Source organism: Hordeum vulgare, chromosome 5H (genome assembly GCF_904849725.1).
Source record: "Hordeum vulgare subsp. vulgare chromosome 5H, MorexV3_pseudomolecules_assembly, whole genome shotgun sequence".
NCBI lineage: Eukaryota > Viridiplantae > Streptophyta > Magnoliopsida > Poales > Poaceae > Hordeum > Hordeum vulgare.
Window position 1 is genome coordinate 130,985,492 of NC_058522.1, and position 17,188 is coordinate 131,002,679.

Sequence of the window (17,188 nt, forward strand, 5' to 3'; positions counted from 1 at the left end):
ATTCTTTTGGACTTAATACACTAGATGCATGCTGGATAGCGGTCGACGTGTGGAGTAATAGTAGTAGATGCAGAAAGTATCGGTCTACTTGTTTTGGACGTGATGCCCATAGATATAATCATTGCCATAGATACCGTCACGACTTTGCGCGGTTCTATCAATTGCTCGACAGTAATTTGTTCACCCATCGTCTACTTGCTTTTATGATAGAAGCCACTAGTAAACACTACGACCCCCGGGTCTATTCACATCCATCGTTTACACCTCCGCTTTTACTTTGCTTGTTACTTTGTTGCTTTCAGTTCTCATTTATCGAACAATCTATAATGGATTGACAACCCCTTCATAGCGTTGGGAGCAAGCTTTTGTGTTTGTGCAGGATCTTGAGATACTCCTCCACTGGACTGATACCTTGGTTCTCAAACTGAGGGAAATACATAACACCGCTGTGCTACATCACCCTTTCCACTTCGAGGGAACACCAACGCAAGGCTCCAAGGCCATGGGGGAAATCCTTTGCATACTTGCCTAGGAAGTCCCTTAAGGCGTAGACGCAGCTGAAGGATTCCTGGTGCCGTTGCTGAGGAGTATCAAGTAACACTCATATTTCTGACGCCGTTGGAAGGTCTTTTGTTGAAGTAGCAGGCGCCTCCGTATCGTAAAATGCGATGAACTCTTCTCCTTTATTTTTTTCTAGGCGAAAGGGACTAAATAGAGATGGAGTTGGAGGCGGCAGAGCCTCAAGGGCCCACAAGCCTGCCAGGCGTGGCGAGGGGGGCCCGCGCCTCCTAGGCTTGTGGGATCCTAGCTCCATGTCTCCGGTTGATTCTTGTGCCAGTATTTTTTATATATTCCACAAAAAATCCTCGTAAATTTCCAGGTCATTCCAAGAAGTTGTATTTCTGCGCAAAAACAACACCATGGTAACTCTGCTGAAAACAACGTTAGTCCGGGTTAGTTCCATTCAAATCATGCAAATTAGAGTCCAAAACAAGGGCAAAAGAGTTTGGAAAAGTAGATACGATGGAGACGTATCAGTCATCAAACGTGGGATAGTTGGGCTAGGAGCTTTTGCCTTACCATCAGACTCTTGTGGTGTAGTGTCGTCGTTGGTAGAATATGAGGCTGCCCTATGAAATTGGCCATCCAGTGGTTGAGATCCTTCATATATCATGTATTTTCCTTTACCTTCAATCAGTTCGAAAGATTTCTTTAGGACTTCATGAGGAGGCAAGTAACTGAGCTGATTCTGATAATCAGCCTGATGGTGTATTTAGGATCTGTTCCTGATGAATCTCATAACCCATTGCACATATATCTTCAGCTGAAATGGTGACTAGGTATTTGTGGCCAAGGTCCTCATGAAGAAATCGTGAAGATTCATTTGGATTCCTAGAATGATGTTAAAGAGCATGTTCTTCATGATCCCCACAACATCTTCTTCACAGTCATGAGCTTTGATAGGAGTGAAGGTTTGGGCCAAGATCTTGTAGATTGTCCTCGGCACATATTTTAGTTCCTTCACCAGGAATTGAGTCCTTGGAGGTTCCCTAGAGCCAAGGGCTTCCTGAGCACTGGCATCAAATGATTGGGAAGCTCATTGTCATCATATGAACACCTTGATTGGCTGGAGTAGTAAAAGGAGTATTTTCGGTCATCCTGTCCAAGACCCAAGTGTTGATGTTTTTGGGGTCACCAGAGATATGCATGGTGGCATAGAATTAAAGAATAAGCTCTTCATTCCAATCACACATGTATGTGCAGAATTGAAGTAACCCTGCATCATGAAGAACATTCAGAGCTGGGGTAAAGCATGGAATGTTTTCCATATCTCCATGAGGAATATGTCGATGGTGGAAGATCTTGTTCTTGTCTACTAGCACAACACCATAGTAGTTGAGTTGCACGCTTGTCCAAAACCTCTTGTGCCTAATACGAAATTTTTTATATTGATTTACACCTATGAAGAAGTGATGTTCATCATAGAATTGTTCCTACTAAAACTTTGTCCTTTTGGAGTAAGGCTGACGAGGCTTTGGTTGAAGTTTTGCTGAAGATTTTCATCAGCGTGAGGAATTTTAGCCACAACTACAACTATCTTAGGATTTGCAACAAGTGGTTCAACAGTAGTTTCTTCACTTTGTGCAGGTGCAGTTTCTTCACCCACACGTTGTTCAGTCTGAGGAATGTGTTGGGCCGATGTATCAGTTTTTGGTGCAGTAGTTTCCTCAACTTCCTCAATTTTATAAGATGATGCAGCTGATTCTTGCTCCGGGAAAGACTTCATCACAAAACTTCTTTCTTCTGTCCTAGTCTGAATTTGTTTTGTAATTGCAGGGGACTGAGGACTTAGAATGAGTGGCGTTGCCAGTGGAGAGTTGGGATGTGCTTCTTGCCAATCGTCATCATTGATGACAGACATTGTATAGCCCATGTCCACATCTTCATCAATTTCTTCATCTCCGATTTCAGGTCTTTGATGCGGCTCGGGAGATGAGGCTTGTGAAATTGAAGGTTGAGGATCAGCTTCAATTTCTTCATCACACGGCTCTATGGAAGCAACCGAATGAGGGTTTTATATTTCTTCACCCCCTTCTGGGATGACATGCTTGGCACCAAAGGGAACAATCACATAAGATGGTGCAGTGCTGATCAGTGTGGAATCAATTGGAGCTGTTGAGGAACTTTTGAAAGTCCTCAAGCGTTTTGCTTCTGAGGACTCTGAAACTGTTGATACCTTTCTCTTCTTGGCTGCTTTTTGAGTCGCGTTGGTTTTCTTAACTTGTGATGTAGAAGGAAGAGCAATTTTCTTCACCTTTGAAGCCTTTGGAGATGGAAAATTTTCATCAGGCACGGCTGATGCAGTCGTCCTGGTAGGAGCAGTTTCTTCATGCACAACGTGTTCTTCAGCTCGCCTGACAGGTACATCAGTAGCAAGTTCTTCATCAGAGTTATCAGGCAGTTGGTCAGTGTAGCTGGTGTGAGGAATTGATGGTTGCATTGGGCTGCAACCTTTTTTTTATACTTCGCTATGGCTTTAGTAGCGGCCTTGACGAATCTCATCTGGCTCTTTTCCAATCAGCATGGTATCTAGTGTATTTCTCAATCAGGGTTTTGATCTCAGTTTGATTGCAGATAAGTTGCTCTGACGTCAAGGACTGTAGATTTTGTTGCAAGTACTTCTCCTTTTGAACCTTCTCCCTTTGATTTTGTTTCGTTTGCTGGGCCTTCCATTTTTCTTCATTGATGAATGTTGCCACCATGTGACTAGGTCCAGGTGGAAGCTTCAAATCATCAATGGGTGTGTTGGGATATTTGTGCCAAAGATCGATGAAGTTCAACACCACTTCCGGATGAAGTGCGAGGGGAAGGGTTGAGCCTTTGGCCATAGCAACTCTTTCTTGCTTATTCCTGATGATAGCACCCAATTCTTCATCATCCGCTTCATCCTCATCTGATCCAGAGGGAACACTTAGGACAACTTTGTTTGGGATGGGCCTTGTTCCTTTCCGAGGAGTCATCTTTTTCTTCACAATTCCACTTGATGAATTGTTTTGTAGAGTTAGAGGCAGATGGTCTTGAGGGAATTGGAGTCCCTGTTGGATGCTGACTTGACTGGGGTTGCAGTGGTATTGAAGAATTGCTGCAGTTGAGGACTTGGCAGCAGTTGACAATTTTCCAGCAACACTAGAAGTTGGCTGAGGATTTTGTTTTGTTGAGGGAGTTGTTGAGGACTTGGGATTTACACCTGATTTCTTCATCAGGGCTTTCTTTGGGGCTGATCCAGTGACACAGGCCTCAACAGCGAAGGAGGAGGCACCAACAGTGTAAGGCCCAAGATGCGATCCTATCCTCAATTTTGCACGAGGGCCTCGTCACGGATAGAAGCGCATCTCGTCGTTTTGCAAGAATGGATATTGTTACAAGTACATGTACTGAAAAGAAGAGATATATAGAATTGGCTTACACTCGCCACAAGCTACATCAGAGTCACATCAGTACAATACATAATCATCATGAATAAGAGCAGGGTCCGACTACGGACGAAAACAAACAAGAAAAGAAGAACGACGTCCATCCTTGCAATCCCAGGATGCTGGCCTGGTACCCATCCTAGATCGATGAAGAAAAGAGGAAGAAGCAACTCCAAATGAACAATCAACGCGCTCGCGTCAAGTAACCTTTACCTGTACCTGCAACTGGTGTGGTAGTAATCTGTGAGCCATAGGGGACTCAACAATCTCATTTCCAAAGGTATCAAGACAAGCAAAGCTTAATGGTTGAGGTATGGTTAAGTGGTGAGGCTGCAGCAAGCGACTAAGCATATATTTGGTGGCTAAACTTACGAGTACAAGAAATAAGAGGGGGAAGATCTACGCATAGCGGACGTGACTACTGATGATCAAATGAATGATCCTGAACACCTACCTACGTGAGACATAACCCCACCGTGTCCTCGATCGGAGAACTAACTCACAAAAGAGATAGTCACGGTTACGCACTCAGTTGGCAAGTTTTAATTATGTTAACTTCAAATTGTCTAGAACCAGTGTTAAACAAAGTTTCCACGTTGCCACATAACCGCGGGCACGACTTTTCGAAAAGATTACGCCCTACAGGGGTGCTCCAACTAGTCCATCACAAATTACCACAAGTCGCATAGAAATCCTTGATCACGAAGTTCGCCATCTCGTCGGACTCCTTAGTGGAAAACCTCTACTCTGAGATTACCCAAAGCATCACCGGAATCCCGATGGACAAGATATCTCATCAAAGGAAAAACTAATCCAGCAAGGCCGCCCGGCGTGTCGACGAACCCAATAGGAGCCGTGTATCTCGTTCTCAGGACATGATGGATGAGCGATGGTTACGACGCCACACGTCGAGTTGCCCAGGGTAGCGTCAGTAAGATGCTTTGTTTTGGACCAGCACCATCAGCACTGGCCCTCCCTGTATTATGTAAAATTACTCCTCGGGTTCATGACGCCCTATGCTTTCAGTATTAACAAAATTATTATGTTGGGCAAATGTAGTACCAATGTTGGGCCATGCCATACCATCTTTAATCTAAAACGAATTATCAAGGGGGTCCCCATAACAACCCCGATCATGTTAGGAGCGCTCAATGATGGAACATAACACCGATAGCCGAAACTAAGGGGGCAAAGGTGGAACAAAACACCAGGCTAGAAAGGCCGAGCCTTCCACCTTTTACCAAGTATATAGGTGCATTAAATTAAATAGCATTTAATAGGGTGATATAACAAGGAACCCATGTTATCACATGGAAGCAACTGCACCTGCAACTAGCAATGCTCATATACGGTTAAGCAAGCGGTAACATAGCCAATCAGTGGTTTGCTAGGTTGTGAACAGGTTGAAGGTTTTCATGGCATTGTTGATAGGCTGATATTTAACATGTGGTAGGCAACGAGACATAATCAATAGAAACGGTAATACTAGAAAGGCAATGATAGTAATGGTATCTTGGGAAATGGTCATCTTGCCTCAGATCCCGCTTGGAAGAAGAATGACTCCGTGAAGCAGACGAACCGACGTAGGCGAACGGGTCCTCACAATCCGACACACTTGCGGAACTCTATCAAGACAAAGGAAACCGGAAACAAGAATCAACACACAATATTCACCACACGATGCACAACACATATGATGCATGAACGGAGAATATGCAAGAGATGGCATGGCAATTCATGACATCAAACAGTAAACATTAAGTGAAGTTCAATATGCAACGAGTTGCATATTGAAGAAACTCCACATATGAGTTATTTAGTTCTATCCTGATTAGGTACACGGCAATATTAAATGTGGTTACACATGGCAAGAGGTGAAGCGTAATTAAACTACCTATCTAGGCATTTTAAATGAGGTCGGAAATGACATATAGCACCTCCGAGACGACCTCACAAGTTAATTTACAATTCTGTCCAGATCTGAACTAACATGTTTAAATGTTTGTTAAACAACAAAGCAAATAGGTTCACATGATTCTACGCGTCGTTACAAGCAATTTACACATAGAGAACATCTCCAACGGAGCTACGATTCAAAAGATCCAAGCACCGCAAGATATGATGGCATGAATGCAATACGTGTGCAATGACAGCCACGAGCATCTCAAAACACAGAACCAGCAAGATAAAATGAAACTACACGAGATTCTATGCAAGTTACACATAGGACACAATCAAAACGGAGCAACGGTTCAACAACTACGAGCAAAACAAGAAATCAGTACAATCTGCCAAAATCAGCCACATTGCATTTTCTACAACCCACAACTACGAGCTACACAATCCCAATATGCTCAACCAAGGCATGATACGATAGAGGGCAAGAAGCACTACAACATACAACTAACAACACCTAGCATGGAAGCATGGAACACTAGGGAAAGAAGTCACAAAATGGCTTCTCACACACAGTTAAAGACTTAGAGAAAATAACAGTTTATGAACCTGCAATTTTCGATCTAAAGGCATATTGACAGCAGCAAAACCACAAGCTACAGGACTCCAAATGGCATGAAAATTCACAGCATGCTAGAGAATCCTAAAATCTACAACTAACTCCATTGCATCAACCTCAAAAGAGCTACATATCACAAGATATAATAGATTCAGAATTAGAAATATTTCAGCAACTCTAAAACAACACCATTTCCTATCAAGTTGAGAGCAAGCAAACCACACCTAAACATGGATTTCTATTGCAACCAAAATTACCACGGGCTAGACTAAACATCCAAGAGCAACTCTCTAGTTGACAACTTACTCATTTCACGCACCGATTAAATCCCGCTAAAGAGACAAGAGGTCAACACGGCAAAATATCACGCGAACTAACTTTCTCTAATGCTAAAACTAAATACACAGTTAAATCCTATGGATTTTTCTACGCCGAAAACATACATAACATGAGAGGTTGCAACCTCACAACAACGCCACACGTATATGCACGATTATGTCCTAAACACGGAAAATAAACTAGTGGCAAATCCTTACACGCAAAAATACCAACTAATACTCTAAAATATATGGCAAAGGGGTTCCTAAAACATGAACATTCTACTATGGCATTCGAGCAACCCGAACACGCGTGAAAAATAAATACGGGACGAATCCTATTGGGACAGCACGAAAAACTAGGCATTTGGCACATCAAACTACGTCAAACAAATATGCAAGTTGCAAAATCGTATTCTATGCGAGATTCTACACAAAAACCATATAAGACTCGTCTCGAACCGACTTACGGTTTAAAAGTTACGGGCATATATATATTCGTCTATTTTCTGGAATTTAATTTAATTCCAAAAATTCCTAAATAAGCTAACGGGCCGAGCTAGGGGCGCAAAATAACAACAAATGCTGGCGGCGGGGAATATGCTCACCTTCGGGGGCCTCTTGGGCCGGTTGGTGGAGTTGGTGGAGTGGTCGAGTAGGGGAGTAGTGGGCCAAGGCCGGTCGGCGCGCTCCTGGGACAAGGAGCCAACGGGGGGGGGGGGGGGGGGGGGAGGCCCCAGCAGGGCTTGGTGGCGAAGAGCATCACGGGTCTGGCCAACGGAGGCTCCGGGGCGGCCGGCGATTGAACCCTCGGCCGAGCTCGCGAGGGGCGTCGGATTCCATGGCGGAGGGAGGCTCGCAGGGCTCGGGCCGGTGGGGACGCTGGCCGGCGGCGAAGGCTGGCGGCGAGGCAGCCGCGGCTGGGGACATCGGCTGGCGGGGCAGTAGGGTCGCGGGGTGGCTGACGGGGAAGGCGCGGGAGGCGGCCTAACGAGGCAATGGGGAGACGCTCGAGGCGAAGCTGCGAGCGGCGGCGGTGGATGGGCCTGCCCGGGCCCGATCTGGGCTCGACGGGCCCACGGCGGCTGGTGGGAAGAGAGAGGAGAGAGACAGTGGGGTTAGGGTTTTGGGGGCTGCACGGTTTTCGAGGTGGAGAGGGTGGTGGGTGTCTAAAAATGCACGCGGGCATATTTATAGACACATGGGGGGCTAGGTTTAGCGAAATTCCGCTCCAGTTTCAACCGCGCGGTCGGATTTGAATAATTCCAAATGCGGGAGAGACTAAATGGCCGTGTAGAGTAGTTATCCGGAGACAAGAGGGAAAACGGGTGACCCGGCAACATATTTTAAAACACCGACAAACGTCCGACGAATAACCGAAGACGGTGTCGCTACGGTCGACCGTTCGGGTACCAGACGGACTCCGATGGCGACGAAATTTGACAGGCGGCCTAGCTATATTAAAATAAGACTGCACGTCAAATTCCAACCGAATCAGAAAAAGTTTTACACACACTTTTAAAACAGGGTTTTGACGATGCCGCGGGCGTGTGCGTGTGTGGTCGGGCTCAGAACAGACAACGACGAGAAGCGGCAACTAACAACGGATGCAACTTTTGAAAACTGGCGGCAACGGAATGTTGAAGCAATGCAGATGATGCGAATGATGCGATGATGATGCGACAACTAAAATAACCACACGACGAGAACGGAAAATAAAGGGGAATCTTATAGGGCGTCGGTCTCGGGCTGTCACAAGCACCTACAGCACCAGATTCCTCATTGAAAGTCTTCATACCTTGTTTGGAAACTTTGCTTAGTTTTGCCAGATATTTTGCTTTTCTTAAGGATAGTCTTCAATAGTAGCCATGCTTGAGGGAGGTGCACTTTGTTGATCTCCTAGAGGAGGTCTTTTGCAAGGAGGCTTCAGGGCAAATTTCTTCATGTACTTGGGAGTGACATATTTGTATTCCCTCCAGTCCTTAACGCATCGCCGTTCAATTTTCAGAAGCTTGATTTTGCGCTTCTCTTTGGTTTCTTTCCCATATATTTCCTCATCAGGCATGCAATGTTCAACATAAATGTCTTCAGAGATCTCAAATGCAGTGTTGGTCTCTAGCTTATTCCCACCTTTGTTTTGTTTCTTATCCTCGGACATTTTCGTCAACTAAGGAATTTGAATTCTTAAGGGATCTGATGACACAGGCAGATTTCCTTCAAGAAACGCTGCAAATGAGTTAAGTTGATGAGATCCTAGTGATTTGTCACTGGATATTTTTTACTTGTGAACAGAGTACAGCTGCGGACAATTCAAAGAGGTCATATGCATTCTGAGAGTTGAGGAATTTCAAAAATGACTCACGTTGAGGAATTTGACCAATACTATGTTGAGGTGTTTGAGCAATACTATGTTGAGGAATTTGACCAATACGGTGTTGAGGAATTTCGCTAAGTATTCTTGTCTTGGGTTCGAGAGTTGTGCAGATCCAAAAATTTACACAATTGAGGAATCTCGTGAAGAATTTAGTAACTTAGCGAAATTCATCAAGTGTTCATCATAACCGAGTGTAGATCTGATGAGTGTGTTGATGGAACAACATATTGTACAAATTTTAGGGAATCACAAAGATCTACAGGGGTAGTAAAATTAGATTTTAATTACCATGTTTGAAGAACATGACGAACTGTGATGGTGAAAATGGAAGCTCGTCGGTTTAGATCTCCAGCACCGTAACTTGGGGGCAGAAGATAGCTACGGTGGCAGCGCAAGAAGATGATTTGTGGCCGGCGTGAGTTAGTCGACAACGAGGTCGAGACAATGAAGTTGTTCCTCACCGGCGGAGAAAATTTCTATGAGTGGTGCTAGGTTAGAGCTCGAGCGGGGAAGGTGAGAGCGAGAGGAAGAGATTTTACTCAGGGGGTAGGGGCTACTTAAAGCTTAGGTGAAAAGGTTCTGGTGCGAAAGTTTTGGACCTAAATTACCCTGACCCTTCCTCTCCGCTTCACACGCTTCACCCATGTACTAAGCTGTGGATTTAATGGAGATTGTGCTTATCCAATAATAGGTAGTGGGTGCGGTTTGAGCGGCAACTTCAGAAAAAATTTGAGTTTAAAATTTTGAGGATTTTGTTAGCAAAGTCTTCAACTGATAAGGACTCAGTGATGACTTTGAACAAGTTGAAAGCACATATGCTCCCTTGGTCATTTTGATAATTCATAACAACATACATTGTCTCTTGGACTAACACTTTTACCTAGATATTTCAGGAATAGTCCATGGAGCGCTTTGTCTAAAGGTTTATGTGGAGATGGCCCTTGATGCAAGAAAGAGTAATATTGGCTGAAGCTTCAAGCTAGAAGACTCTTCATTTTATATTTGTGAGAAATCACTTTTGAGTCCATAGGAAAGCCAATACTATTAAAAGTAGGCGAGGTAGTAAAATGAACTAACTGCTCAAAATGCTCTAAGTTAGCCACCAAAATACTCAGTATATTTCCCACATAACCATCCTGTCCAAATCCTTATACACAAATTCAGTGTCACCAACTTTCCTATTTCGGACCTACCGAGTTTGACCTCAGACAAAAACCCTAGCCACTGCCACCAAATCGGTGCAACCGAATCCATATCTGTCATGGTTTTGTCATGACAGATGTCCTCGTGAAAGGACTTAGTGGTGAAGCCATCGCAACTATGTGGCGACTCAAAGGGGTTGATTGGGAACGAGAGACGAGTTTACTCAGGTTCAGCCCCTCCGATGGAGGTAAAAGCCTACGTCCTGCTTTGTGTGTAATGATGACGAAATGATTATAAGGGTGCGGTTTTCGCGTGACCTATCTCTCTATTGATTGTAAATTAACTCTACCAGCCCTAGAGACTCGCCTTTATATACAGGTCGAGACCCTTAGGTTCACAAGAGTCCGGGTCCCATTGTGATCCGTGACCCGTTAAGTCTCTAACCCGGCTTGCTCCGTAAGCAAGGAAACTCGTGGTGACCTTCTCCCTTGTGGGTCAGGACCCGCCATCTCGGTGTCTTGGGCCGCTTCCGGCTCTCGTTGGTAAACCGCCTTGTGCCTCCCACTTCGTAGGTCAAGGCCCGTCTTGAGTATGAACAAGGAGCCGCCACCATCTTAACCCGACCTCTTGGGGCGGGTCATATGGGGGGATAATATCCCCAACATTATGCCCCAGATTTAGCTGAATTTATTCATGTCAATAGACTTTACTCTTAATCCTGGTGGCTCATATTCAACTCGGGTTTTGCCTTCCAAGGCAAAAATGCCGGCTTCAAATGTTCCCTGAAGCTCTTCCTCTGTTTGTTAGTGACGTCACCTGCCCCAAGATTTTAGGAAACTTAGTGACATCATTCTACTGGATCTTTTGTCTTATCTTCTTAGCCCAAAAATCAAGGCACCATGAGCTCTAAAATTTATTGCTTCCCGTGGATTCTCATGCCTACCGTTTTCACCTCAGATTTGTCCTTTAGATACTCACGAGGGTGTCTTTATTTTTACCTCGCCGCATCTTCTTCTAACTGTTCGAGCATGTGCCTTCACCGCGCCGCCGCTGGAGAAACCCCCATTGCAGTTGATCTGGTTCAGGAGCCCTTCGCCATCTGTCTCTTCCTTCGAGCTGCGGGTCTACTCCGTCGTCATCAACGCTCTCAGGTAAGTTCTCTCCTTCCTTAGGTTCATTCGTAAATCCACCATGGCTTGGTAGGGTTCGCTCGAAGTTCATCCGTGTTCATCGCCATTACAAACATGCTTAGCTCTCCAATTTAACTTCCCCCTTTATGTCACGGGAGATGTAGGGATCTGTTTCCGGTAGATCTTTAGTAATACCTTGCAGAATCTAGATTCAGATAATGAACCATCGTTGTTTCATATTATAATGTCATCCCAATGTCACTGATTTTTTTTATTTTTATGGAGCCATCGGAATATCCATATTTTTATGCCCTTTGTTAGAAATCTATTTTCCCCGCACTTAGCGTCAACTTAGGTCACTATTCCTATTTAAGCCACCCTTATGTTCACAACAGTTTGCTTGACAGGATTGTAGCTTGCCATCTTGAGAAAATGTCCTTACGTTAGGGCGTCTTGAACATTATAGGCTATCTTCTTTGTCAAGTCGTTTGCTTTTTTTCAAGACAGACCCTGTTCATCGAGATAACCCGCCAATGTATTCATGCAGCTCTTTTCCTTCCTGAATCTGTCTGTATGTCAAAGCCATCCAAATTTGACTCGCTGTCATCATAAATTTCTGACATCTCCCTTCAGCGATGTTTATAGGAGTCTTGTCTCCTAAGGAAGTCATTGGATGGAGAGCCGCCGCTGGAGAAGTGAAGCCACAACCCACCGAGGAGAAGTTGTGGTCTTCACAGATCACCTTGAACGAGGCTTTTCTGCCCGTGGATCAAAATTCTTTCGAGACACCCAACATTTCTTCAATCTTCACCCTCAAGACCTGGGCCCCAACTCAATCAGCAATTTATGCCAATTTCAAGTCTTCTCCGAAGCATACTTGGAAATGGAGCCCACTGTTCCCTTGTTTATGGAATTCTTCTATTTGAACCACCAGACGGAATGTGCTGATGGTCCCAGCATAAAACTTGGCGGATTCACAATCCAAAGGCGGCGAGAATGTGTCTTTCCCGCTGTTACCTTGCCTAGGCATCCCAATGGCTGGGGAAAAACTTGGTTTTATTGTACGAATACTGCACCTGCCAATGAAAATCCACTACCACGGTTCAGAGAGGAACGCCTTCCGATGGACATTAGCCTTCCCAGCTCATTGACTACCAAAGAACATGCCACCCTTGCTTACGTATGGCCAAGACTCACGGCCTTAAATGCTAATGGTTTAACTAGAGCTAATTTGATGCGGTGCTGGGTGGAGTGGCAGATTATGGTCGCGATTTAAACAATGCACAACGTTTCACCGATGTTATACTTGACTTTGATGAAGTCAATAGCATTGTGAAGAAGCTATGTGGTGAGCAAAAATAAGTCTGTTCAAAAACTAGTGTGAAGCCATTCTACATCCAGAAGCGGGCTCCTGAGGTATATATATTTAGCCATTACTTGCCTTACTTGTTCTTTCCTTTAATCCTTAGAGAATTTGCTTTGTATCAATATTGCTGTAGAAGAACTCACCCTTCTGGAAGAGAAGACCAGCAAAACCGACTCTCAAGAAGGTCAAAGCCGCCATGAGGAAGAAAAAGAAGAACAAAGCAGCCATTGGTGAGTCATATGTTATGGGCGAGTCACAGACCGCCGAGGACCAAACTCAAGTAATTGTTCCATCTATCCCCTTATTTTGACGTCTGTTGTACTAACCATTTTGTTCAATCTCAGGATGAGAACTCTTAGAGTGATGCTGAGGATGTCGAGGTAATTCTAATCTCTTCTGTTTCAGATATTTCCTTCACAAGGCCCCAAGGCTGTTTGTAGGAAAGTTCTTGTGACTCATCTAAATGCTTATTTGGATCCTGACTTCCTTTTGAATAAGGCTATGTATACTCCAGAACGCCTACACCCGTAGTTCCTCAAACGATCTTATGGCAGGTCTGCCCAAAAAAGCAACCAACCGTAAATGCCAAAATGAGGTGCCTTTCATCCTAACTCTTTTTCCCTATCAAATAAATTATGTTTGGTGATTGCTCAAACTTTATGGGGTTTCACCTTAATAGGAATCCCGGCCTTCATCGGGCGACTCGGGATCATCAAAATTGCCACCTCTTGTTCGTCTCCCAGGGTAAATCCTTATTTGTATATCCAGCACTTGCCTCGGTACTTTATACTTTATTATGTATGTCTGAACTTTTATCCTTCAGGGCTCAAGCCAAGAAGAGAAAAACTGGCGGGTCACTGCAAAATAGTGAAGCGCGTGGAGCGGCGGAAGTGGATCTTACTATCCCTGAAGCTCCAATTGAACCAGCTGGCACTGATGTCGAGCTTCGTGAAACAAATGTTATGGACGATCTTCCCGATGTCCAAGTTGTTGTATCCGGTGAAGAGACAATTGTCCTTACTGGCACGGGTCACACCGCGCCCATCCGCACCGTGCTGGCTAAGCATACTGCCAAAGGTGGGACAACCTAAGTGGAGAAAGGGAAAGCTAAACTTGAGCTTCCCAATATTGAAAAACTTGATTTTGAAGACCTGCACGCTGGATATCTGAGCCGCCTCTCCATGAGTCGTGATATGGAAGCCAGTCTGGTGAATATGATGAAGAAAAGATATGAGGTATGTTTCTCTTCAATAAATCATTCCATATATCCTTGTATAGCCCCCAAGGGCCGGGTTATCTTCTTGAATATGTGTCGGGTCTTATGAATTGTCTGAAACTTCAACCTGTAGCCCCCAAGGGCCGGGTCAACTTCTCGAAGATGAGCCGGGTCTTGTAAGTATTATTTCGAAACTTCAACCTTTAGCCCCCGAGGGCCGGGTCATCTTCTCGAAGATGGTTGGGTCTTGTAAGTATTAATTTGAAACTTCAACCCATAGCCCCCAAGAGCCGGGTCCTCTTCTCGAAGATGAGCCGGGTGTGTATAAATAATATAAAAGAAAACTAACATGCATTAGCCCCCAAGTGTCAAGTATACAATCTCTCTGAGACTTGATACCAATCTTATATGAAAGGAGAAAACTCTTTTATAATCCATATTGGCGGCTCGGCTTGGAATTAATTAACCATCTTGTTTTGATTGTATAGACCAAGCTGACTCATACTTGAATAGTATGAAGAAAAACCTGGCACAGCAACAAGACGCCAGAGCTAGAGCTGAGGAAAAACTTTATATTTCCTTGGAAGAAATTGAAAAAATAAAGTCTAAGCAAACATTGTATAAAGAGACGTCCCAAACTGACAAAGCCTCCTTGTTAAAACGTGCTGAAGTCGCCGACGGTTGGCTGAAACTGGCTACTGAAGAATTAACTAGTCTAAAACAACATATCTCCAGGTTGACTAGTGTTGTGTTTGGTAAGCACTTTGTATGTAAGATTGTCAATTGCCACCATTGTAAAGAAACAGAAAACTACCAAGCGACTCACACTCCATATCTTTTGTTGCACGCCCTCGATCATCCAATCTTCAAGATGACTATGTGCTAAAGCTAAAAGCATTATGTACCCTGAGAGAGCAACTTTATGATGGCAGCTTATTCACCATCAAAGTTGTGCGGGGTGATAGAGAGAAGGTGAAGTTTATCAGTGACATGGTGAAGTGGCTCTCGATGACCACTACGCCCTCCCCTCCCACATCGCTCGCGCAGGCGACGGGGAGGGAACCCTAGCCGCCGTCGGCCTCTTCCCCTCCTCCTGCCCCCTTCCTCCCCCACCTCCGCCACAGAGTGCGCCCAGGCAAAGCCTGGCCGGCGCTAGCGGCGGCGGACCTCCTTGTCCCCTTGCCTGTGGCGCCGGTGTGGGCCGTGTCCATGGGACAGGGCGCCGCGGTTGGTGGGTCGCGGCGGGTCTCTGCCGACGACGGCGGCAGGTGGCTTCATGGCGCGTCGGGCTGCTCGATGAGGGGCGTGCTTGCGGGGTCGGCAGCCGTTGTGGGTCTTGGACGACAGTGGCGGTCGGTCGTGGTGGCCCGGTGAGGTTCGGTGGTGGTGGGTGTTGCTGGCCACTGCTGGAGATCCTAGGGTGATGGGGCGTGCTTGGGGAGGCAGCGCTGGACCTTGCCAGATCTGCATCGGAGGCTCCTCCGTCCGGTGTCTCCTGGGCAATGCGGGCTGTAGTGGCGCGGGCCGGCCGTCGCATGTGGCTTCGGGTGTCGGTGGTGGTGCGGTGTGGTGGTGTGCCCTGTCGGGAGGGTCCGGCAGTATGGTCACGGTGACCGGCTTGAGCAGGGTGCAGGTGGAGCGGGTTTGCGGGGGCGGCGGCACTCTTTAGTGATCGTGCCCCCATCGACGGTGCAGCGTGGCGGATGTGATCCTCCTTCTCCTCGGTCTAGAATGGCTTTGACCGGGGGCGCATGCTCGGGAGGATCTAATCGGGGCCCGAGGCGTGTTGGAGTTATTCTCCAGGTAGGTGTGTTTAGGCTCGATCCGGGATGTACCCGCGGTCGGTGAGGTCCCTCCCTTCATTTGTACGGTGGTGGTTGGTGGTGGTCAAGACTTCAAGGTACTATCGGGAAACACGGAGTCAATGGCCACGGATATGGAGTTTTCTGAGTGTACTCGGTGACGGCTGCTACTTCTCAAACAAGAGCGCCATAAATTGACATGTTGACGGAGACTTGCTTGCGTTGGTTTTTCCCTTGAAGAGGAAAGGGTGATGCAACACAGGAGCAGTAATTATTTTCCTCAGTTTGAGAACCAAGGTATTAATCCATTAGGAGAATCGCATAAAGTCCAGAGTACCTGCGCAAACACAAAATAGCTTGCATCCAACGCTATAAAGGGGTTCTCAATCCCTTCAATATTGATTGCAAAGTGAGATCTGAAGGCGGAAAGTGCAACGAAGTAGAAGAGTAAGGCTGAAAATATGGTGTGAAGTAGACCCAGGGGCCATATTGTTCACTAGAGGCTTCTCTCAAAATAGCAAATATCACGGTGGGTGAACAAATTACTGTCGAGCAATTGACAGAACCACGCAAAGTCATGACGATATCTAAGGCAATGATCATACCTATAGGCATCACGTCCGAGACAAGTAGGCCGATACTTTCTGCATCTACTACTATTACTCCACACATCAATCGCTATCCAGCATGCATCTGGTGTATTAAGTTCATGACAAACAGAGTAACGCCTTAAGCAATATGACATGATGTAGAGGGATAAACTCAAACCAATGATGAAAACCCCATCTTTTTACCCTTGATGGCAACAAACAACTAGGCTCACCTATGTCAAGCACAAAACCTACAAACAACTAGGCTCACCTATGTGCACCAACAACTTATGCTAAGCAAGATAAACAACTAAGTGATAGCAAGATATATTACAATAAACAATATGTCTATCAGTAAAGTGCATAAGTAAAGGGTTCGGGTAAGAGATAACCGAGGCTCGGGGAGACGATGATGTATCCCGAAGTTCACACCCTTGCGGATGCTAATCTCCGTTGGAGCGGTGTGGAGGCACAATGCTCCCCAAGATGCCACTAAGGCCACCGTAATCTCCCCACGCCCTCGCACAATGCAAGATGCCGTGATTCCACTAAGGGACCCTTGAGGGCGGTCACCGAACCCGTACAAATGGCCAACCTTGGGGGCGGTCACCGAACCCGTACAAATGGCAAACCTTGGGGGCGGTCACCGAACCCGTACACGTGGAAACCCTTGGGGGCGGTTACCGGTACCCGTACAAATTGCTCGGGGCTATGTCCACAACCTAATTGGAGGCCCCGACGCTTGCTCGGAGCTTCACACC